Source organism: Protopterus annectens, chromosome 3.part0, assembly GCF_019279795.1.
Source record: "Protopterus annectens isolate FY-2018-M chromosome 3.part0, PAN1.0, whole genome shotgun sequence".
Taxonomy (NCBI): Eukaryota; Metazoa; Chordata; order Ceratodontiformes; family Protopteridae; genus Protopterus; species Protopterus annectens.
The window spans coordinates 584,668,419-584,695,445 of NC_056731.1; the positions used below are offsets into that span (position 1 = coordinate 584,668,419).

General features: G+C 36.3%; 1 protein-coding gene across 2 annotated transcripts in view; it reads left to right on the plus strand.

Annotated features, from left to right (window-relative positions):
• Positions 1 to 27,027, plus strand: part of LOC122796479 (retinol dehydrogenase 12-like) — a 496,486-nt gene that overhangs the window by 394,015 nt on the left and 75,444 nt on the right. The window lies entirely within an intron of this gene.

Sequence of the window (27,027 nt, forward strand, 5' to 3'; positions counted from 1 at the left end):
AATTTCCAAAAGAAATTGATCAACAATGGTTCTATTCCCTTCAATAATAAAAATTAAATCAACGAATCTCTGATAAAATAAAATATTAAATTTGTGTTTTAAGAGACTCAAGAATGTAGATTCCCACCAAATCATAACAATATTGGCATAAGAGGGTGCAGCTGGGGACCCCATAGCTACACCTCTCTTTTGCCGATAATATTTATCTTTAAAAACAAAACAATTATTTTGTAGTATGATCTCAATAAACCTACAAATAGTAGATATTTGTCCAGCAGTATGTTGCCCGTTCTGTAATAATACACTACGAACAGCTTCGACCCCCTCATCATGGGGAATACATGTAAACAAAGAAGTTACATCTAAGGTAAAGAAAAAATGTTTGTTGGAATCAAAAATTGCACTAGCAGCAAACATATTCAATTTTGCTAAAAAATGCCAGGAATCTTGTAAAAAACTTTCCTGTTGCGAAACTATAGGACCCAGGGTAGCATCAACAATTAAAGATATTCCTTCTGTAACAGAGTTTGGTGCTGACACTATTGGCCTAAAAGGAGGCTCAAAGATATTTTTATGTGTTTTCGGAATCCCAAATAGGATTCCAATTCTTGGGTTATTTATAACACAAAACTCATACACATCCAGATCTATCTCATTAGACATTAGGGCTTCATATAGAAAAGAATGAATTAAATGTTGTTTCCTCTTAATGTCATAGAGAGTAATAGCCTCATATTCTTCCCCATTTTCCAATAATTGTGACATTTTAGAGCAATAAGTATCCTGTTTCATTATAACTATATTGCCACCCTTATCACTTTTCATAAACCTAATGTCCCCATTCTTCTGACATAACTCTTTAAATGCTTTCCTATCATTATAGCTTAAATTGTATTCAACTTTACCTCTGTTGGTAAAAATTCCCTCTACTTCTCTAATACATGCTTCTTCAAACACTTTTATAGTATTAGTAAGAGGGGGGTTGTAACTTGATGGCTTTTTAAGCGGTTTCGTTTCACCTGGAATGTCACTCAAAATATAATTCAAGTTCATTTTCCTGGTGAACCTTTTAATATCTACAACAGTTCAACACAAGTCGGCCTTCCTAGTGGGAACAAAGTTTAAACCAAAACGTAATAGTCTTAGTTCACAAGATGTAAATACATACTCCGTTAAATTAATGATGTCCAAATTGTCGTTTGACAAAGTTAATTCTCGTCCCCTGAGGAGTTCGAACTTAGAAAGGTCCGACTTCTCGTGAAGACTGTTTTCTTTGATGGTAAACACTTCTTCCCTAAAAAACCATTAGCATTGTTAGAAGCACTATTTAGAACAGTTAAAGTGCCTTTGTCAGTCCCCATCGCATCAACATTTTCATCCAATTTATCAGATTCCCCCCCTAACACTTTATTTAGGATGAGCACTTGAGTAATGAACATAACTATTTGTGAATGTCTCCTTTCGATATATTTTACTTTTAAATTTCCCAACTGCGGAATCCCACAAAACACAAACATCCAAAAAATTAATACTAAGACCCACATCACCTAGGGTAAATTTTAAAAAACAATCCAACATATTAATTTCCAAAAGAAATTGATCAACAATGGTTCTATTCCCTTCAATTGAGATTTTTCAAATGCCCCAACGGCGTCCAAATAGGGGATGCTATGTTCGGGACTTTGGTAACTTTCTTCAACGAAGCAGGTATGGCATTTCTCAGACTGCTTATTGATCACAATGTTGTAAAAATGTCTAATTTGAAAGACGAGATTAACCAACTAGAGCAAGAAATAGCGGACAATAATGTAAATAATGGTGATCTTTTTAAATCCGTTTTTAAAGAGGTTGAAAAACACTCAGTTGAAATAACAAATAGAAAGCAAATGAAATTGCAACGGGATATCATCGCATACGAAACAAATTCAGCATATACCCATTTTGTTTCTAGTATTAGAGATTATAACAGTAAGCGACAATCTTCTCAAAGTTTCAACAGACGGAACTACAGTTCCGTGGTTAACACCAAAGAACCTTCAGGCAGTTCCTATCCCTATGGGAAAACAACTGTACGCGTTCAGAACACTGACCGTGGAAACAGTAATGAGGCTTGTAACTCCTTACCTACAAGGACTGATGCTGGTTCTTTAAAAATTTCTGAACAGATTGCTAATACTACTGGCGATAAAGTGTTAGGGGGGGGAATCTGATAAATTGGATGAAAATGTTGATGCGATGGGGACTGACAAAGGCACTTTAACTGTTCTAAATAGTGCTTCTAACAATGCTAATGGTTTTTTAGGGCAGAAGTGTTTACCATCAAAGAAAACAGTCTTCACGAGAAGTCGGACCTTTCTAAGTTCGAACTCCTCAGGGGACGAGAATTAACTTTGTCAAACGACAATTTGGACATCATTAATTTAACGGAGTATGTATTTACATCTTGTGAACTAAGACTATTACGTTTAGGTTTAAACTTTGTTCCCACTAGGAAGGCCAACTTGTGTAGAACTGTTGTAGATATTAAAAGGTTCACCAGGAAAATGAACTTGAATTATATTTTGAGTGACATTCCAGGTGAAACGAAACCGCTTAAAAAGCCATCAAGTTACAACCCCCCTCTTACTAATACTATAAAAGTGTTTGAAGAAGCATGTATTAGAGAAGTAGAGGGAATTTTTACCAACAGAGGTAAAGTTGAATACAATTTAAGCTATAATGATAGGAAAGCATTTAAGAGTTATGTCAGAAGAATGGGGACATTAGGTTTATGAAAAGTGATAAGGGTGGCAATATAGTTATAATGAAACAGGATACTTATTGCTCTAAAATGTCACAATTATTGGAAAATGGGGAAGAATATGAGGCTATTACTCTCTATGACATTAAGAGGAAACAACGTTTAATTCATTCTTTTCTATATGAAGCCCTAATGTCTGAGATAGATCTGGATGTGTATGAGTTTTGTGTTATAAATAACCCAAGAATTGGAATCCTATTTGGGATTCCGAAAACACATAAAAATATCTTTGAGCCTCCTTTTAGGCCAATAGTGTCAGCACCAAACTCTGTTACAGAAGGAATATCTTTAATTGTTGATGCTACCCTGGGTCCTATAGTTTCGCAACAGGAAAGTTTTTTACAAGATTCCTGGCATTTTTTAGCAAAATTGAATATGTTTGCTGCTAGTGCAATTTTTGATTCCAACAAACATTTTTTCTTTACCTTAGATGTAACTTCTTTGTTTACATGTATTCCCCATGATGAGGGGGTCGAAGCTGTTCGTAGTGTATTATTACAGAACGGGCAACATACTGCTGGACAAATATCTACTATTTGTAGGTTTATTGAGATCATACTACAAAATAATTGTTTTGTTTTTAAAGATAAATATTATCGGCAAAAGAGAGGTGTAGCTATGGGGTCCCCAGCTGCACCCTCTTATGCCAATATTGTTATGATTTGGTGGGAATCTACATTCTTGAGTCTCTTAAAACACAAATTTAATATTTTATTTTATCAGAGATTCGTTGATGATTTAATTTTTATTATTGAAGGGAATAGAACCATTGTTGATCAATTTCTTTTGGAAATTAATATGTTGGATTGTTTTTTAAAATTTACCCTAGGTGATGTGGGTCTTAGTATTAATTTTTTGGATGTTTGTGTTTTGTGGGATTCCGCAGTTGGGAAATTTAAAAGTAAAATATATCGAAAGGAGACATTCACAAATAGTTATGTTCATTATTCAATTGCTCATCCTAAATATATGATACGTAATATTCCTAAAGGCCAGTTTATTAGAGCCTGTCGGATGACCTCAGATGAAAAAGACCTTGTTTTGGAGCTAGAGTTTATTAAGAATTTGTTCCTTCAGAGGGGTTATCCGTCAGAATTATTGGACAATACTGTTAGTGAAGTGTTGAGTAAACGACAGTCACATTATCCAGCCTTATTAAACATTTCAAACTTTGGTTTCCAACATTTGCCTTGCAATAAGCTTGTCAAGCATGGGAAATGTGATAATTTAGTTTGTTCCTTAGAAATGAGTATGAATGGGGACCATATTAAAAGAATTTTACTGAATAATTGGAAGATCATTGAAGGAAACTCTGATATTTTTAAAGTTCTAGGTAACAAACCTAGTTTTGTGTTTAGGAATGTATACAACATTAAAAAAGCCCTTGAGTTTGATAAACTTGTATTGAAAAACAGGATAATTGAAGGTAAAGGTATGTTTGCCTGTAATAATTGTAATATGTGTAGATATATTGCTAAGGGTCCTGTTGTTGTTATAGATAGTATCGACCGGACTTTTATGGTCCCTGAATATGTTAATTGTCGTACCAAGGGGGTTGTTTACATCGCCACGTGTAGTTCCTGCTCCGTTTTTTATGTTGGTATGACCACCCGTAGTCTTAATGTTCGTATCCGTGAGCATATTTACAATATTAAGACACAAGATGTTAACAGTGCCCTATTCAGGCACTCTGTCATTTGTAACAACTTTAAGAAGTTTTTATTTTCAGTAGTGGAGGTTGTTAAATCTGACTTAAGAGGGGGTGATTATAAAAATTACGTTGAGCAAAGGGAAACACTTTGGCAAGTCAGATTAAAGGCTGATAAGCCCCCCGGCTTGAACGAGACCATTAACATTAAATGCTTTTTAAAATGTTCTCGATTAAGTATTGATAAAGAATTAGTAGGTTTGCTTTCCTTATTTAATTAATGATGTATTTTTTGAAATTGGTTTTAATTGTTTTAGATTTAATGTGATAGGTTAATTGATTAATTATTTTATTACTTTTGTAGTAGGGTATATAATGTTTGGTTTTTTTCAGTGTTTTGTATTCTGATGAAGTCTTCAGACGAAAGCGAAAATAAAAGGCTTTTTTACGCTATTTCTTCATACTCCAGAGCCTCATTTGATTCTCCTTCCAGACTTTGTTTTTTGTTTTGACTTTTTGGCTTTTCGTGGTTTGTAAAATCAGCGTGCAGTTGAGAAAAAGACTTACAAAAGAATCTATTTTCTAGGGGCTTAAAAAATGTTCCCATCAATATATTCTCACTTCTAACCAAGCAACCCAACACCGTTTTTTTTTTTTTTTTTTTTTTTTTAAAGAACTGAATTATTTTCTGTGAATATTACTATCTAGCCTAATTTCAGTCTGTATACTTGTCTCATTTTGTATGCATTTCTGGACCTTGTCCTCTAATTCCTAGAAGAAACATTATACAACAGTGCCTAATGATTCCCATCACTTAATATATTAGTTTCCTTTTTCATTTAAACTGGAACTTTTATCATACACTATGCAGAGTTAACAAAGTTAAATGCAGCTATTTCCATTCTGATAGAGAGTAGTCTCGGGGGCTTTATATCATATTTAATTTATCAGTTATTTACTTCTCTCCTCCTCCCTTCTACACGGTTATACTAACCTTATTAAAAGCAACACCTAACAAAGTTTACAGTTTGTGAGCACAAACTTTTGTCAGGCAGCATGCAGTATGGGTTGCACTACCCAGTTTAATATAAGCTTTTATTTTTAAGTAACATTTTGGTATGTAATGCTTATGTTATTACATTTATTTTAATACAATCATCACCTGTCTAGATCTTAATGATTTCAATAGTTTTGATGCATTCAGAATGCAACTCACATTTTGATTATATCATATAATTTTCCTTATAAACATTTATTTGTTTTTAATTACGGTTATCATTCAGTTTTTCAGTGCAATATTGTTTATGGAGTCTTCCACGTTTTCTGAAAACTGTTGTAGCTCCTTTGTTTTATCCATCATTTTCTTTTGGAAAACAAGAAAGAATTTGTAGGAAGTCTCTCCCTTGAAGTGTCCACAGTTTTTTTTCTGCTTCTTTTACCTGCTAGCTTGTCCCCTCACCATATTCTCCGGCTTCCATTTGCTGTTTTGTATTTGCCAGTCCATGTTGTGCCTGTTTGGGATCGAAGTAGGATTTTAATGCAAGTGGATCAAAGACTCAGCCTAATACAGGATACAATAACCTGACACAAAGATTCATTTCTTTGCAGAGTGTTATGGAAATAAGAAAAGCATTTGTGCTAGTATGTGTTTGCAATGAAATGTCATTATCCATGTAAACACTTATGTCTCCAACTTTTAAGATTACTCCCTTAATGATGCATCTGCAATTTAATCAATATAGGTTTGGCTTTTTTTCTTAGCATCCAGTTGGGAAAGTTAACTCTATGTGCTTTCTGTTTTAATATACTCAATAAAACGTCCAGCCCATGTGATCATGCATTTTCTTGTAACATCTTTACAATTCTTCCATTCAGTGTGTTCTGATACTGCTGTATGCATCAGGTTTAGCTAGTTGCTGCACCATTTCTTCATATTTTAATTACTGTTTCACCATTTTTCTTTCATCTCCTTTTCAGCAGTTTACGTATCAATTATTTCTTCTGAATACCTGGTTCATAAATCTTCTATTTCCTGCAGTCTTCTATTTGTGTCTGTGTATTATGGGAGCGACCCATTTATACTGAACATCTGAAAGTGCATTTGGTCAATCTTCCACACTAGGGTGATTGAACCCCCAACCTCATAGGTTAAAAGTTAAAAGCACAGGATTAGCAATTGATAGACTTGGGTTCAAAACCTGGTTGGGGCACAACTAGACAGCAGAAGCAATATCTGCACAGAAGAACGATTTGACAGTCTACTTCCACAGTATGCCTCAAGAGCAGTATGGGGTCTGCTCATAGAGTTGCCATAAACTGGCTTTGATTCAAGGGCATCTACTTACTTTTAGGGTGACTGAAGAGTCCTCTTCTTCAGCTGCTATTACCTACTGCTTTTCCAAGGTCTTATCCACCATAGTACTTTAGGTCTCCTGAGTTTTCACAGTTACTCATTTCACAACCAAATTTCTGTTAACCCTTTAGAGTACTTTGCCGACTTTTGCTAATTTAAACTATTCCCTGCCTAGATCTTTGTTTTTATACTACTATTGCCATGTTGAAAAACTAAGCATTTAAATAGTTTTAATATTTAAAACTATGTCATACATTTTAAAAATTGCAGATTGTGTAGAAAGCAAAATGAAAATTGCAGAAATTGTGGAAAAATTGTGGGTGCAATTTTCCAGTGACCCTAGTGACGGAACATGCATAAGAACATATACAGTTGACAATGGAATATGAAACACTATATGATGCAATATATAATAAACAAACTATTTCAATGAAACTATAGAAATAAGTGATAATTTTAATGTAAGAAAACTTAACAAAAATGTGTTCTGTGAAATGCTTAATAATAAAATACAATACAGAATGAATACTTCATTATGGAATACAGAAGCTAAAAACTCTGGATAAAATGGCAAAAAGAAACATATATATATATATATATATATATATATATATATATATATATATATATATATATATATATATACACGGCCTAAAGGATAAGTGGCCATCTTCTGACAAAAGAAAAAATATTGTAGTTTCTCCATCTTCACTCCACAACTAATGTGACTTGCTGAACCAGTCTCCTGTGCTCTTCTTACTGGCAACAGAAATTAATTTATGCCATATTTCTTAAGGCTGGTTTAATTTTTAACTGAAGAATTCTTTTTTCCCCAAAGAAAATGGATCTCTTTTTTGGTAATAACAAGGCTTTTCTGAAATGTCTAATAAATTATGTTGCAGAGAAATAACAATATAAGTAACCTGAACATTTGAATCTCAGTGTTTTTTTAACTTACAGTGAACTATTGGCTTCAAAATATTTGTGACTAGAAGTTTAAAGAAGTTGCTGATACTACACAAAGTTTGGAAACAACTTAAAGACGGGTAAGAAGGGATGTGGTGTTTACTGAATAAGTCATTTCAAAATTGCACTAAAGCAACAGATGGGGCAGTGACATTTTATTACTGTCTTATTCTTTTCCTCCATTTCCTGCAGGCCGGGTGACAATGCAAGGCTTTGTAACTTGTTTGTCAAACATACTCTGTTTTCCATTTGTTATTACTACGCAGGGAAGATCATCCTACTGTTGCAAGTGTCATTTAAGAAGCAATAAGTAGTTTAACCTGAAATTGTCTCCTCTGACTTGCAGTTTCCCATATGGTATAAGTTATGACATGCATATCATAGTACAGACACGTCAGAATATAGAACAACCATTCTCCTTGCATCCGTCCCAAAGTATGACGTCATCTGACCCTCTTTAGATCACAGCCTAATGCAAAAATAGTATTGTGCTATTCATTTATCAATGTCAAGCAAAAGCCATCATTAAATTATCATTTCATCCTCCTCTAATGTGGGTGCCTGCACTTTTACTTAAATTACTTAATAAATGATTTTCATATATTTCCATTTGTTGACTGAGAAAATGTGACTGAGCAAAAAACCCTTTTCAGCAGATGCCCACGGAGAAATGTTCCACACAGAGTGTTTCACATCATCCATTAACACAAAGAATAAAGGTCACATAGGATAATAACTGCAGTATAGAGACATAGGATTAAATAAAAACTTTCAATAAAATCCATGAACATAATTCATATCCTGCAATATTCAGATGAACCTACATTGACATTTATTGGATAAACATACACCATATTGCAATACTGAAGGAGATATTTGTGAGTAGTAAAAACTGACTACTTTGATGCCAAAGATCAAGTTGAGATGTATGTATGTGTATGTGCACGTGTGAATGTGCGTCCCCAACACAGACCACATAATCAATAGCAACATGTTTTCATATGCACTTCCTGGAAATAATCATATGATTTTTAAATGCAAATTAGGTAAGAGTCGTATATTTTATAAAATAAATACTGCCGGAATTTTATAGTATTTCATACTATTATTTTCAAAGCTAAAGTGAGCACACACTCACTTACCAGTGAAGCTGCAGGCATTGGAAAGCTACAAAAAAAGCTTCTGAAAAGTAGACGAATCAAAAACTCCATCTTCTGGCTCATTGCTACACTGGAGAAAATAACAAGTAATAAATGAGCTTTCCTTTCATAAAGGTGTCTTTTGGAAGTAGCTGTATTTCTTAGTACTCTTGAAAAATAGGTACAGCTGGTGAAAAATCTGGACAGCTAAACAAAGTGAAATCTGCATACCTAATAGCATAAATCCTTCCACTTTCATTGGGATTGTGGAATAACACAAGTCAGAAACACAAGTTTAAAAAGTTTAAAGAGCAGAAGTGAAAATATGGACAGAATATTACTTTATTCAGAGTCAGGCATTATCAGTGCAGACTGCTGTATACCACACTTAACAGAATAGAGTATCTTGTCCTCTCTTGCATATAGATGCTGCCACCCTGGCCTGGTTATGCAACATTTCCCATGGCCTTAACCCATGTGGTATCATTGGACAACCTGTTCTACTGCAGGCTGATGTTAGCATAGCAGCAGTTAGCATACTGTAACATTTCCAAGGCCTGTGGGGGGGACCTAGCAGTAACAGCTCCGATATCTAACAGAATGCTAGAATACTTCCCCATTTGTATGATTCCACATAAAATGCTTACATATGTCCAGAATCTAAAGTAAAGCAGACAGCAGAAATACATGTCAGAGCTCTGGATTGAGTAGGTCTACACAAGGCAAAATATTGACACAAAAAAGTGAAAAATTATTGTTCTTACTTGACCAACACAAAAATAAAGAATGTCAAATGTTGTTGCCTTTAATATGACAAGGAAGAAAACAATTAAGCCATGAAATTCTCATCATAAAGTTAAAGTAAAAGGCCAGTAAAGCTAGAAACATTCACTGCTGACAGAACTAAATATAACTGATCTTTTCACTAGCATCTCCAAGCAGAAATGATGGCGTATGAAATTCTGTATCTCAATAGAGCTGTGCCTCCTTATGGATAAAATACAGCTCCCTACCACCCTTCAAGCAGAATGCATTATAAAGCAGTTTGTTGTCAAGCTTATTGTTGGCACACTTAGTGCAACAGTAAGAGCAGTCAGGAACAAAACTCAAATGTATATAACATGTTTCAGGGTTTTTCAGACTGTCAAGTGTATATACAAAGGTGATAAAATACCACGTTATTAGACAATGTTTTGAGGGAACAGGTTGCTCCCATAGACTATTCCGTTCAGGAAGCCTTGGTGTACTGATTCTAAAGGTGTGCAAGTTTCTTACTAAAGATATTTGTGTTCATTTCCTCTGTGAAAAGTATCTGCCACTATGGCAATGGTGAGCTCGGATTCTGAATTCAAAGTTTGCAGCACCAGCTTGGGCATTCACTTTGTATCTGTCCATTTCAGGGAGAGTCAATGACAGACAAACCCTTGGAGGGAGGTTATTATAGTCAAATGGTTAAGGTCAAACATCAAGGAAGATGTCTGCTTTTAATTTCTCACCACCTTCATAGAAAAACTAGATAGCCTTTGGCATAGTAATGACTTGCCGTCATGTAGATGATCAAACACCAATCTGTATTTGTGGCAAAGCTTATCATATCATGATACACAGGTCACTGTGAGACTTCAGAACCAATGTTCCAGTTAGATACAAAATCTAAGTACTAGGAAATTGACACTTCCTTTCAAGTCAACAAACTCTGGCAATGATGTACAATAACTTTTGTGTCTGATGTAGTCTCATCCCTAAACAGAAACTGCCCAACAATGATAGAGATATTGTTCACCGTGTATGAACAAAAAGTAGTGGTTTAAAAATGAAGACAAAAATCGTCATACTTATGCTGTGAGAGAAGAAGGAAAGTCAATAAAGAAAGCTTATAAATCAGGAATAGTCAGCATTGCATGTCGTGCACGTCAGGCATGTTGATGAACAGTACCATACGTCTCCAAAGCTGCAGTGCATAGATTAAGCAGCAGTTCATCATGTTTTCATAATTTTATTTCATGTGCTATATAGGAAATTCTCCACTTTTGTAGATGCTTAGCTAGGAAAATGGGACCAATGTTAGAAAAAAAGACAACAAAGATATTAAAGAAGAAACCAGTCAAGGAAGGTTGTCCTAAAGAAATCTTCCTTACCAAGTGAAAGATGACCAGAAGGCTAAAGACTAGTAATGAGGTGAGAAACAATTATAATTATGCCAATTAAGCCAAGGCATGCATTTCACAGTAAATGCCACTCTTCTGTGCAAATTCATCTCTTGTTTCATTAAACTGTTTCTTACTTACAAGAAAAGATGTACAAAAATGGAACAGAAGCTTTACAAGGCAGGAAGTTTTCACAACAAGCTGATCTGTAAAAGTTTTGCAGCTCTGCGAGAAGAGAACAATCTTGCTGTCATGACTGCCAACATACTCATTATTGGTGGACACAGGTTTATGTGGTCATACAGAATCACAAGGTCGGTGACTGAGGCACCAAACATTCTGCCCTGACATTCTCATGTTGTTTTACATGAAGTATTTCAGATGTCAATAAAATGGGTATTCTACAGGCACTCTAGTCCCAAGCACTCAAAAACACTGCCAGAAAGCCAGGGCCTCAAGTTTAAGTGAGCTGCTGGTCATCCTCAAACTCAAAACATGAGTGCGGGCAAGCAGCTGCGAGCAGGCAGCGTAACGTTAGTTTTTGATTAGGAAAGAAGGTTTTAAGCCTAGGAAAAGGAATGGGTAGTTTAGAATTAAGGAGTAGGGGAGATTGTAGGGTTAAGAAGCAGGAAAGGAGGTTTAGAGAGGGAGTTGGAGTTTTAGAGTTAGGGAGCAATCGGGGACTTTAGGTTTAGGGAGTGTGGTTGGAGCTTTAGGTATAGGGTGTGATAGGGAACTTTAGGGTTAGGAAGGTGGAGTAGAGGGTTAGGGTTTGGTGTGAGGAATTGGTTGGGAAGTGGGTGGGAGTTTTAGGGTTAGGATTTATATTCTGGTAGGGCTATGTAGTTTTGTAGGAACTTGTATTGGGAGGTCTATGTAAAAATGGGAAATTGAGCTAGTGGGTGTTTAAGCACTTACTTTATTAAGCAGATATGTTCTGAGCTGCTAGCATGAGAGTACCTGTAGCAGGCCCCACCAAAACAGAATTGTACTTAGCACCACTCAAGTAACCTTTACATCTTACTTCAACTACAGTTTAAACATTCACAACACAAATGCCTTTATGAGCACCTTACTTCTTTTAGTATTTCTTCTTTGTCTGTTGATCAGGTGGGGAGGCCACCCCCCCCCCCCATCAGCCACAAAATAGATGCTAATGCAGAGACAGTGCACACATATATAATACAGAGTGCATTAAATACACTGAAGCACAAAGCAAAAACACTCAAAAGTGTAAATAATGGAAATGGAAAATACATTTACTACGGTAAAATCACTGAAAGAGCAATTACAAGCTGTAAACTACGCCTGTATGATATATACAGTGATCTGCTTCCCCATGTTGAAACATGCATTCATTATGACCATGCAAACAGAACACAGATCAATAATCTAGTAAGTACCTATGAACACATTTGCATATCTGAAATTACACACATGATAACTGAACTAATAGTTGTATATAGCATATGTAAAACATTACCACCTCTACCACAATACTTCCTTCTCTGCTACGGTATCCTGACTGACTTCCTCTGACATCATATCTTTGTAGATATAACTGATCTCATATATATTGTATTAAAAAAAAAATTATGTTGTCTACCTTATTTTCAAGACAATGTATGATTCTCTCTATGTTTTGATACTATCAAATTTCCATACTGAAAGTCTTTAATCATTTCCTTGAATTTTTTCTTGTTATGGATATTTTTTTTACTCCTAGATGTATATTACTTATACTAAAATCTTCTTATCTTTTATGCTTACTGCTTTTGTTTGTTGTGTATTTGTATTCCCTAATCTTGTTTTAACCAATGGAGCTTTTCTCCCCGGGCCTCCACTGAAAATGGACATATATCCAGCTGGACTAGCCTGGTCAACAAATGTAAAATAAATAAATAAAATAAAATAAATATTGCAGGTAGTCATAACAATAGAAAATCCATCCCAGGGTCTTAAGGAGAGAGAGACAGAAACTGTACGAGTACATTATGAGAAATGAGTGTAGGGAAGTTATAGGATGAGGAGAACAAGAGGGATTAGTGAAAGTGGAGAAAATATCTGTTGTAGTTTGGAGGATTTGCATAGTTGTTGCCATCAGCTTGATTTATGGTGTGCACTTTTCATGGGAAGAAGCTGTGCTTCTAAAAGTATCCTTTGTCCAGATTACAGACCGATTTGCAACTAACTTTTAGGTAGTCATACAGTTTACATTCAAACAGCCAAACAGCCTTTTAATCAGTAGCTTGTCAATTTTTTAAGGACGGCTATTCCAGTTGTTAGGAGCAATTTTACTAAACCTTTTTTCTCTGAAGGTCAGGTTGAATGGAAGTCTCACAAGAGTACGGGCATTGTTATCTTGGATTTGTAGTGAGTATCATTAGTCTTTTACTTGCAGATTAGAGCCAAAAGACAGGCAATAGTGCTCATGGGAGATTTTGAAGGGGACGCAGACGCTGGAAGATAAACTCTTTATATAAAAAACACGGCAAAGCTTTCAGGTAAAAACCCTTCTTCAGTGTATACATTTCAACAGTTAAAAACAAATTGTTTATATAGTGTGGGTCAATATCACATGACTTGCAGCCAAATAGTCACATGACATGTATTTAATAAGACATAGTATTTTTCACTTTAATTTAGTTTGTTGTAAAAACTTTAAAACAGGTTTCAATGTTACCACATCATTTATTCCTGGTGGTTTGTCTGCCTGTAACCTAAGTATCCAATCATATTCTTTCAACTCCAATTTGTTATTTATATCACCCCCTCTTTGTGTTGTCCCAACTACATGTATAACACGAAATGTAAATCTATGCTTAGCTCCATATTCCTCTATATGCTTGTATAGAGAATTAGTTCTTACAGCCCTATTGATCTCTGACTTGTGTTCAATTATTCTATTTTTTAATTTTCTTATAGTTTTACCTATATAGAACGACGAACACTCAGAGCATGTCGCCATGTATATTACCGAAGTAGTGTTACAAGTAGCTTTAACATTAAACTTATAAACTCTCCTGGTGACAGGATGTTTGAATAAGTGACTATTTTCTTCATGAATATCTGTACAGCATGTACAATTATAACATTTGTACGTTCCTGGCCTTGTAATATTACCGGCTTTCAACGTATAAAAATCCTTGTAACACAATTGTTGCTTCAGTGTTCTCATGTTTCTAAAAGAAAAATATGGTTTGTCATCTAATATTTTCCTTACTTCCATACATGCCATCAGTATAAGCCAGTTTTTTTCTATGACCCGTTGTACTAAATGTGTATTAGAGTTAAAGGAAGTAACAAATCTTACTTTCTTGTCAGGTTCCCTTGCTTCACTCATTGTGGTACCCTCAGTATATGTGGGTTTAAGAGTAGTATTCCTTAGGGCTATGGTTTTATTCTTATGTTCTAAAACTAATCTACTATTGTAGCCACTAGAAAGTAATTCCTGTACTGTAGATTCAAGTTGTATATTAAACATAACCTCATTAGTGTTCAATTTACTTACTCTGCCCAACTGTGATCCTACTATACTCTTAAACACATGGGGAGCATGCATACTGCCAGAATTCAGGTATCGTCCTGAGTGTACCTCTTTTTGATGTATACTTGTTTCAAAGGAATCTATAGTTTTATTCAACAATAAATCTAAAAACACTATCTTGTCCTTAGAAACTTCCATTTTAAACTTTAAAAAATTTGTACTTTCATTCAAATATAACAAGAAGGACTTTAACTGAGGCTCAGTCCCATTCCACAATAAAAAACAATCATCTACAAATCTCTGGTAAAATGCTATATTGTTTGCAAAATTATTGTGTTCATTTAGTATAAATTTCTGCTCCCAAATGTATAATACCAAGTTAGCATAGGTGTTTGCTATGGAAGTACCCATAGCTACACCCAATATTTGCAGATATATTTGTTGGTCAAACAAAAATATGTTATTTGTTAAAACTAAATCTAACAATGCACAAATAGTTTTCATGGGAAGAAGCTGTGCTTCTAAAAGTATCCTTTGTCCAGATTACAGACCGATTTGCAACTTCCTTTTAGGTAGTCATACAGTTTACATTCAAACAGCCAAACAGCCTTTTAATCAGTAGCTTGTCAATTTTTTAAGGACGGCTATTCCAGTTGTTAGGAGCAATTTTACTAAACCTTTTTTCTCTGAAGGTCAGGTTGAATGGAAGTCTCACAAGAGTACGGGCATTGTTATCTTGGATTTGTAGTGAGTATCATTAGTCTTTTACTTGCAGATTAGAGCCAAAAGACAGGCAATAGTGCTCATGGGAGATTTTGAAGGGGAGGCTGGGTAAGAAGAGATTGGATGAAGCTGTAGTGGGTATTCATTTGGCTGTTTGGAGTGACAAACACTGATGCTCATGATGAATGATAAAATCTGCATATTGCATTGGTAGTGACTTGTCTTAAGATGGTGTTGTGAGCAGAGTATAGGGTCAGAATGATCAGTACCTGTTCTAATTTAGGAATTAGTAGACTGGTATCTATTACTCTTCTTGTTCTGGGTTGAGGTAGTTACAAATGGAATAGGTTTCTGGGCAATAATGTTTTAATGACATTTTTCTTAGAGAAAGAGTGGGTTCAAGTGAAGACCTAAATATTTATATTTTTAGACAGCACTTATGGGAGCTTCATTGAGGGTGACAATTTTTAGGGGTCAGGATGAGCAATTATTTGATGTTATGAATCACTATGTTGGTTTTATTATTGTCCATTGTCAGGAGGTTTTATTTAGCTATCATGGACAAGGAGGTGAAGTCTTTTTAGTAGTATTTCCTGTAATTCTGGAACATTATAACCTATTTTATGTTGTATGATTGTGCTCCAGAAATGCAAAATGTAATCATTGAAATTATTCAAAATTTAATGATGTAAAATAAAAGAAAATAAGTAAAATAAAGTTTTCATGTGGGCAGAGTGTGTGTGTGTAAGTGCATGCCTGAAAATGCAGCAAAATATATCATTTACAGTTCATCTGATGCATTCTTCAAATATAGAACAATACTCTTTCAAAAGATAGCATTGCCCTTAGCCTTGACTGGTATAATGATTAAATACAAGGTACAAGGTTCAAGGTTGAATTCTTATCTCCAGCTCAATGCTTATGTGAAGTTTGGGGGCACCTCTTGCTGGCTGTTTCCACCTCAAACTCATATAAAAATGGAATGGAATCATGCCAATAGCAAAAACTCCAGTCAGTAACTATTGTGGGAACAGGTGCACTGAAAGCGAACCAATAAAGCCACGGATGGAGGCAACCAGTATATGCAACATGGCATTAAATGCTTATTCTTCAGTAATCTGGGATAATCCTCTCTCAGTTTACTGCTATGAGTATCCTTAGCAGCTATTTCTCCCCGACTTGCCCAGCATCTTGAGCAGTGGTGCAGCGGTTAACATTGGTGCCTCACAGCAAGAAGTTCTCCAGTTTGATTTTCGACTGAGGTGCCTTTTGTGTGGAGTCTGCATGTCTTCCCTGCATTTGTGTAGGTTCCCTCCCACATTTCAAAAACATGCGCCTGGAGCATTTCTCCCCAGGCCTTCGCTGAAAATAGGCTCGTTCCTAGTCAGATTTTGCTAGTTAACAAATGTTATATAAAATAAATATCTACCATTACTTATCTGTTACTACTGCTTTCCCTGACTTCACTTTTCTTTATGCTGTTCTTGCTTCATCTAGGGTAGGTTCTTCTTTCTCTTTCACTGCAGACTGTATATGAGTCAATACAGCATCTATGGAGTTTTATTTATTCAGAAGCTGCTGGTGGAAGTACTCCTTCCACCTGCTTATGATGTCCTGCGGACTGCTGAGCAGTTAGTTGCTGGCATTCATTATGAATGATGTTTGATTATATCATCATTATATAAATATTTCTTAAGTGCCACTGGCCAAGTCACTTCCCTGAATCTGGTAAAAAGACTGTCATGCCTTGTTTGCTGTTATTGCCTCTGTTGCCCAACCAGTATTCCTTCTTAGCCTGATTTCTCTGACCACTGCTTTCAGCTGACAGTGGCCATCAGTAATTTATGCTGTGGGCTGTCTGCTTCACTGAGGATAACTTGGAAACCTCTAATTCTAACCCAATGCCCTTTCCTTTCCTTTCTAGGAGGAAGTCTACCTGATATTGGCCGCTCTTGAATGTAATCTTGTGGCTGTCTCTTGTCACATGTTGGTCACCATCAAGCCATTTGGCAGACAGAAGTCTAGAATGGCTTTTCCTTTATTCCTGTTACTTTACCCATGTGGACCTAGACATTTGTCATATCCAGTTCTCTCTGTCCTGATATGAGCATTCAAGTCCCAAATATCAACACTAACTCATGTTGCCTTACTTTATCTTGTAGGTCCTACAACTGCTGCCTGCATTAATTTTTTTCCCTAGCATCACAACCTTACTGAGGGGCATAGGCTGAGCTTATGAATACTGATATATCTTTACACTGGAGTCGGATTGCCATGAGTGCATTAGTCACTGCCTTCAGAAGGATCTCCTTCACCACAATTCCTACATAATTAGTCTTTCCTCCCCTTGAGTAGTATCCCTGGATACCAAGCTAAATGGCTTTGTTGCACTGCCCTTCCACCTTGTCTGCTTAATACACACAATGTGATCCACTTCTAAGCTGCATCCTGTTAATGAACCTGTATTCAGTGCAGCAATCCTTAGGTTATTTTTGGTAAGCTGATTGGTTTTATATCTTGCTTTCTCTCACCAGAGTAGGATAACCCAGGCCGGGCTACTGACCATTAGCAAACTGATCCAAAAAGAGTTCACCTCCTTGTGCACGTGACTAACTGAAAATCTACTCCCAATAAAACCATCATTGTGACATTCAGGATATTAACTACACACTGGCCGGCCAAAAGCATATTGACCATGAGGTGCTGGGTTTAGTGGTGCGCAGTTACTAGCCAGTATAGACCCCTCCCACCACTAGAATGGGTCTCTAGCACAGGCTGGAGATCCATGCTCTTATCAATGACAAATACCCTTGCCCATTTTTTGGCAGCCTTAGTCAATGTAACCAAATCACCTTGAACAAATCTCTGCATTGTTAAGTGGCTAACCACATGGTGCCATCTATGATCTGTTTTCTCCTTTCTAGATGATACTGAGCTTACACAGCCAATGCCTAAAATAGTTGGTCCACACAGCTGTTCCCACAATAAAATCCAAATGCAGGCAAAGGTACACAAAGCAAATCCAATAAACCACGAGAAAGGTGCACTGAAAGTGAACCAATGAAGCCACGGATAGAGGCAACCAGTATATGTAACGTTTTAGTAAAGAAAATAATAAATCACGCTAAAAACACTCCATTAACACTATTAAAAATCCGTTTTCATTTAGTCACACCATCAGATGTGGGTTAGAATATTAGTCACACCATCAGATGTGGGTTAGAATAAAGAGCTGCCCTTTTATATACATTCAAACCTGTGAAATCAAAAGCATTAAGCCAACCAGAATGAGTTTCTAATATGAAATAAATTAATTAAACTTTTCAAATTATAATAAAAACCTTAAAAAATATTTATATGCAAGTATTATTACCAAAGATAAAATACTTGTAAAATGAATTAAAACACATTTGGATAAACACAGGATGTTCATGAGTGTAAATAAATAAAAATTATACATTCCTCAATTCATTTGTGCATCAAAATCCATGTGCCATCTGCTGGTTAAAAAGAAGTGAATTATAGGCATTATAGAAGTAGCTATAAAAGCCACGGAATATAAATAACAATAAAACCTTTTCATGTTTGAATAATAAAGTAATAAAATCAAAATAAAAGCAATGTTCCAGAAATTTCATACATATAAAATATGTATGTCAGTATAAAACATATGGGAACACTATAAGTTAGCTGCTCTCAATTTTAAAAGTGGGGCAAGTGATAAGTGTTCATTTAATCCTGGTCTTTTATTGGCCTGTAAAGTCACTTGCCACCGCAATTGTCTATATTCAATGGTTTCTTCCCACATCACCACGTCCACCTATATTTACTTTTTCTAATACAAAGAAAAGAAAGAAGGCATTTGGACATTCCAAAGAATGCTTAAATAAAGCATTATCTTTTTTAATTTGGATGTCATAGGAATGCTCATAAATTCTTTTTTTTAACCTTCTTTCTTGTTTTCCCTATGTAAAAAGATTGGCATTGGCGGCATGTGGCTAAATAAACTAAGCCTACTGTTTCACAATTACTGAAATCTTTGCTTTTTAACTCAACTTTCCTACTTTCCAAAATACAGGATTCTTTGTTCAAAATTTGTTCACATTGAAAACAACGCCCACATTTAAAAGTTCCATGTCTCCTTCTACCATATCCTATTTTGGTATTGTTAGTGTTATTTTGTAATAAATTTTTCAAATTCCTTGCATTCTTATACACTACTTTAAAATTATCTTTGTTCCTGACCATAAAAGAAGTAGCAGTATATTCCAGAATCAATGCCATATCAAAAGTTTCACCAATATTTACATTCCCTGAGTGGATATCGTCAAAACCTAATCCTAAAATAGGTTTATATCTGCCAGTCCTCTCTCTAATTACCTTTCTCCATTTTCAAAATGAGGTCATTTGGGTATTTCCTTTATTTAAACATTTGATTTAACACAATTAATTCTTTAGTAAAATCCACTTTGTTGGAAGTCATTCTACTGGCTGTAATAAACTGCCCTTTCACTATTATTATGTTTATAGTGAAACTAAAAAAATGCAAGTATGAATTACAATATGAACTCTTTCTGTATATTTTAGAATTAAAAACACTATTGTACTTGTATACTTCAACATCTAAATATTCTAACTTATCCATAGAGAATTTATAAGTAAATTTTAAAAAATTAGTACTATTATTTAAATATTCAATAAAATTTGTTATCTCTTCTTTGGAACCAATCCATAAAACACAAATGTCATCCAGGAATCGTTTGTAAAGAATTCAACAGGTTTTATATATAGAATCAAGTACAAATTTTTCTTCCCACCTTGCTAAAACTAAGTTAGTATAACTGGGTGCACATATTGCACTCATTGCTACACCTTTAGATTGATGGAAAAATTGGTTACATGTTAGTTTTACTAATGACTTTAAAGATAAAATGTTTAAACCTGGACCAATTACGGAGACTTATAATAATAAATTAATTCATTTTCAGAAGATGTTATATAAGTTTAAAAGCACAGATATCGAGAGTTATTTAACAGGCATTGGCTGTGTAAGCTCAGTATCATCTAGAAAGGAGAAAACAGATCATAGATGGCACCATGTGGCTAGCCACTTTACAGTGCAGAGATTTGTTCAAGGTGATTTGGTCACATTGACTAAGGCTGACAAAAAATGGGTAAGGGTATTTGTCATTGATAAGAGCATGGATCACGAGCCTGTGCTACAGACCCATTCTAGTGGTGGGTGGGGTCTATACTGGCTAGTAACTGCCCATCACTAAACCCAGCACTTCATGGTCAATACGCTTCTGGCCAGACAGTCTGTAGTTAATATCCTGTATGTTGTGATGATGGTTTTATTGGGAGTAGATTTTCAGTTAGCTAGGAAAGCAAGAGGAAGCAAAGATGTCAAGCAAAGAGAATGGGTGGATTGTGAGAGAGAAGACCTGTGACAGTCTCTGGCTTGACTGTCAAAGACGATTGGAGAGTGGCATTGAATCAAGAGAGGTGGCAACAGTTGGCACAATACCCTACCCATGCAGAAAATGGGAAAAATGGAATTGATGTTGATGGTGGTGATGACGACTATCAAAATATTAAGGAGCACAAATTCCATTGATCACTGCCTGATTCAAGAACAAGTGTTAAACTAGTTTCTTCTTTACTGTCTACAGATAAATAAAAATTCAGCTGATGTCATGGAACAACATGCACATGAAGTCTAGAATTACATTATCTCTCTGAATTGCTGCACAGAACAGCAACCTATATAAATAAACTGTGCCTGAAGACATTTGAATGTACTTCCCAATAAGCACAATTAACTTCAGGGGAAGTAGGCAAACACAATGTTATTCATCACAGAGTGACTTAAAAGATGGGCGCATACTTCAACACTGCCTCTATACATAAAAAATGAACTTAATATACTGCATATACACATCCAGATATCACAAAATGAAGGTCATATTATTGTGTAGATAGGATACCTGCACATATAAAATATAGTGTGGAATAATGATCTGATCAGCACTTCAGCTGTTCTACAACATTGCGTGTTTGTACCAGCTACCCTTCCAAGACAATAAAGTGTCCTTGTGGATCATCAGTTTAACCTTGTATTGTCTTGTACCACTTTCAGCTGAATATTCCTGCTTGCATCTGACTGTAACCCCAGCAACTAGGCAGCAAAGCAAACAACACACTTCTCTTATTTATTCTTCTTTCAAACAGCTACTCACAAATCCCCCTTGAGTCAAGGCTTGCATACAGTCATGTCTCTAATTATGGTGTCATTATGTTGCTGACATCAGTGATGTGGTGGTGAGGGACAAACTGAACTCCAAAAGTCATAATTTAAAGGAGACAATTGCATTTTTATGGCATCCTTTTATTTTCAGCAAATACCAGAGAGTTGTGAGGTATGCACATACATCACTAAGAGCTGTCTTTTTATTTTTGGACTAATTGTTAAAAAGCCGTTTTATACATATTAATGGACTAGGATAGGATTCCACTATGGGAAAATATTTTTCTTGTGTTCTTTGCCTACAAATGTAGAGAGAGACTAGCTTTATCACCAAAGTGCATTCCATGTTTTATTTTAGAAAGGTTCATACTAGGCTAACCGCCTTTGTGGGCCATTTTAAGCCTAGCCATTTACCCCATCTGAGAATCAAACCCTATACCTTGTGTTTGTAAAGTAAACACCTTAACCATTATGCCAACATGACATCATAGCTAATCAAATCAAGTAATTCCTTGTACAGTAAGCCAATAAATTATTAACATCCTAGACTTCTATCCTGGAGCTATTAGCTCTTGAAAGAAAAATGTGGTCTAGAATTTCAGGTCTTTAGCATAGAGGATTATGACTGGATTGCTGATAACCATCCAATTATGTGTTTGAGATGTAGATGCCAAGAAATTCTCTCAAGGTGAAACTTGGCATCCATGTTGTGAATACATAATTAAGTTTATGATCAGAGACCCAATCATAATTCTTTATAAAGCATAGAGCTTTATCTGCTCCATGTAATACTGGTTACAGAAAAGAAATTGATAAAGGTGTTTTACTGGCTTTCAAAGCTTTAAAGCACTTATGGAGTTCCGTAAGGAAGACAGTATAACACAATCTGTTATGTTTACACTCATCTTACCATGCCTCTCAAATGTCCATATTTTTGCAGATTGTTTGTCCACATTTTTATGTCATATGTCTAGTCTGTTCCTCTTAAAATCTTTGGTTTTCAGATAAATCATATGACATACATTTGCATTTCAGACTTCATACCCTTTAGAAAATGCAGGCTAACACATCCTGTTATTCTAGCTTCCTTCTAAGTTTATGAGGTAGTCAGATGTGTTAACTGGTATGGACAGTAGGCATAAACGAATCTATGTTTTATTCTGCCTAGCACAAGCCCTGACCTTAACAAGTTAAGCAGGGAGCCCCTAACTTTTGTTAAAGCTGGGTCTATTGCAGCACTTATCTGATCTGTCTTTTTCCTAGTAACAGAGCGTAATCACCATGCTCCATTAACTACATGCTGTTTGATGCTGAATAGATGCTGAATACCACAGCTAGGAACATTCTAAAGCAGATGGATGATCAAATACTATGACAAATGAGGACATCTGAATTTTGATCAATGTCACTTACAAATGGAATAGCACTGCAAGGCAAAATCATGGTGACTTATGATGCATATCAAATAATTCTATCAGACTGCAGTTTAGCACATAAATACTCCATAGGGGAACTTAAGGGGAAGAAATGGTGTACAGCAGTAACAAATTACAGAAAAAGTCCCATTAATACTGCAAGAGGAGTCACTTAACAGATGCCTTGATCCATCGGTGAATAAGTTGCATCAAAATAGGGCAGCTGATATGACAGACTCTCACTGGTGAATGTCTGACGTAAGATACATTGAGAAGATGTGATTTCATTATTAAAGTATATGCATTCCCACTTAAGTGATGCAAATTCATACAGATCTCTAGATCTTTACATCCAACAGGAAGGAATGTCATTCATCCTTGAATGTAACAGATAAAACAATGCAAATTGTAATAAGGAAAGGAAACTATGGCTGCAGTGACTATTAAACTAACTGTCCTTAAGCAACTGTAAAACAGTAAACTTGTCACATACAATCTATACCATCTTTGGTCCCTTTCCATTTCTTTAAGGAGTGTTATTCATCAGTACTGTTACTAATTAATTCATTACAAACATACAGTCCTTTGTACACTGAATCTAAAATGCAAGTAACATGTACTATTGTAGTGAGATAATGCATAAAACGCAGATCCCTGGGATTCAATAAACCCACAACGGTTATTTTTTTTCCATGTGCACATCACTCTGCTAGAGTCCGTGTAGCTTCCATGGCTTGCAGATCAACCCTGAAAAGCTGTCCTCAGCAGTTCAATAAACTGTAAAGCAACTGCATAGACTAAGTGTAGATCCTGACCATGTATTCAAAAACTTTTCTAATACAGCTGCAGAAAGGAGTCTACACAGAAACCAAAGTAAGAAAGTGATCACATCAGCATACAACTGACCTTAAAAAGTAAAAATAAACAAATTAGTATATATTTAGTCATTCTTGTTCTAAAAAAGAGAGAATAACAGTGTTAACATTATTAAATAACTGGAAGACACGCTTCCCCCATACGTAATGTATACATCCTAAATATAAAGTGGCATGAAAAACAGCATTGAGACTGTAATGTAGGCATATTGAGTATGTAGGTTTTGGAATACAGTAAAATGCAAGGAAAATGGTTGTCGTTTTTGTGTTATACATACCTCTCCCCTGCAGGTCCCCTGCCGACATGGTTACTAACTGTGTAAAAGAGGGCCTGTCCACACAGTTACTATGCAAATGAGGCCCACACATCTTTGATTTATTGAATCACTAAAATGTGTAACCATGTAGGGCAGACCACTTAGCGTAGGGATAACTACAGTGTCTACATACTATGGTGCTTAGTATGCTTGCAGGAAAATGAGGAATACATAGCATGTGTCTGTCTGACTAATATGTAACTATTTCTATAGCCCCATGTGTATAATGCTTGGGCTGGAGTACAGATGGTGCACAGTCTGAGTACAGGCCCTGTTACCTTTTTTACCATTTTTTTTTTTTTTTTTTGGCACTACGCAAATACATAGCATGCATCTCCCTGATATGTAACCATTTCTACAGCCCCATGTGTACATACTTGGACTGGAGTACATATGGTGCAGGATTTGGATACAGGCCCTGCAACTTTTTTTTTTTGCCATTGATGTGCACAGGGGTGTGCAGGGGCGCACTTTGTGGCACTAGGCACAGCAATGACAAACTACACTTAATACTTGCAAGTAAGTAGCAGGTGTGTCTCATAGGTGCTAATTACAACAGAAGCAGGTGAATTTTAGTACAATGCTATTCCACAGGTTGTAGAACAGCCAGGTAGACTCGTCTGTTTTTTTCCTGCCTACTGCAATACCCTTATAGTAGAGTCAAGGAACTTTTAACCTGAGACAATGCTAGGGAATGCTGTATCTTTATTCCATATGCATAGGCTACAGGCTACAGGCTGAGGCTGAAGCTGAAGGCTGCTGACAATAGGCCTAGGCTGAGAAGGAGAAGAGTGTTCAGGCCCAGAGAAACTTTCCAGGTGCTACATGACCTGGAGATTGTAGAGAATTACAGGGTGGACAGCGACATACTACAAGAACTCTGTGAGCTCTGCCTCCCTCAACTCAGACCCAGAACCAACCAACAGGAACTCATCCCAGTGGAAACAAAGGTATGTGTAGCCCTTAGGATCTTAGCATGTTAGCTACAGGTACCTTTCAAAGGCCAACTGGGGACATGATAGGTTTGTCACAGGCATCAGCATCCAGGATCCTACACAAATTCTTGGAAGCCATGCTCATGCATGCCAGTGAGAACATTATGTTTCCTTCGTAGGTCTAAGCAGAGGGCCAGCAATATGGTCCACTTCAACCGGGTAGCACACTACCCTGAAGTACTGGGTGCTATAGACTACATTCATGTACACATCAAGGAACCACTTGGTGAGCAGGGTAGAATCTACTATAACCACAAGGGGTTCCCTCGATCAGCTGCCAAGTTGTGTGTGATGCTCAGGGAATTATATTCAATGTGTGTGTGCTGGCCACCCTGGCAGTTATCATGACTTCCATATCTGGCACACATCCCAGCTGTACAGATGTTTTCTAGGGGGACACCCCACAGGGACATTTACTGAGGGGTGCTGGCTATCCACTGGAGACATGGCTGATGGCACCCATCAAAAGTGCACACACACACCCACAGAAGAATGTTATAATGAGGCACACACTCAAACAAAAAACATCATAGAGCATGTATTTGGGTTGTTGAAGTTACGGTTCAGGTGCCTAGATATATCCAATGGAGCCTTGCAGTATGATCCACATACATATACAAAAATCTTCACAGTACTGTGCTGTGCTACACAATCTAGTGTTGCAGAAACAGCTGCAGTAGGACCAGCAAAGGGAAGGGACACACATCCCTCCACCAGTGCCTATGGTACCACTTCCACAGTGACACGAAGACTCAGAGGGGAACCACCAGCTGCTGTGAACAGAGGCAGAACTAGGCATGTACAGTATGGCTTTGCTTTGGCTAAGAGACAACACATAGCATATTCACTGACCACCTAGGTGCCTTATACCATTCTCCAACTCACATACATAGATTAAAATTGATGCCGGGTGAATCACATAACTTGTACCTCCCCATGTAATGGCTGTTTACTGCTTATATCAGACAGAGTCAGCCCTGAACTAAAATTGTGTCAACTGCTGCAATTGCAGGGTACATGCTGACCCTACAGTGTATTCTGTAATAATATGCTACATATGCACCTTTCTTAACTTGGTACAGTAATCATGTAACTGTAGTTGTATTTGTCCAGAAAGTATCATAACATTTGACAGCAAACCAGTTACTTTATTTGTATGTAAAAGAGGTAGCCAGGCACACTATGGCCTTGGTTTGTCAAAGACAATGCACAGCACAGTCACTGCACACCAATGGGCCTAATTCTCTTTCCCCTACTCACATACGCATCTAGTCAAATTTATGCCAGACAACTCACACAACCTTTGCCTCCACACTCCCTGTGTACTGCCTGCATCAGTTGTCAACTGCTGCAATTGCAAGGTATCTCAGAAACATTTCTCGCAACTGGACAGATCATTGCACAATGTCCAGAATCTGGCCTTATATTTTTGGTCCATTTTTCATAAAGATGTGTGGTGTTGTAGATGATGACTGGCAAATCATTAAAGATTGGCGTCAGAAAATAATGACAGACATCTGAGTCTCAGACTTCATATTTTTCAGAAATGGTATGATAATGCAAAACCTGTTATTCTATCAACTTTCTTAGTTTGTAAGAGCAATATTTAACAAGTGTTCCTATTTTAATGCTTTTGTCCCACTTTTATTTATGGCATTGTCCACATTTCATGCTCTAAGAGGTTCAGAGGTATGCTCCTAAACCTGGGATGATTGTTTATTATGGCATATTATTGATTTGTTTACCTTGCTACAGTAATCAGGTATATATTGCTGAATGTCCACAGAAATAACTAACATGTCACAGCAGAGCAAATGTGTTCAATTACATATTAGTAAGTAGTATGCCTCATCCATTACAGATTCACCCAGTCAGCCCTCTCAAAGGTAATGTGGAACACTGCATGCTCCCAGTG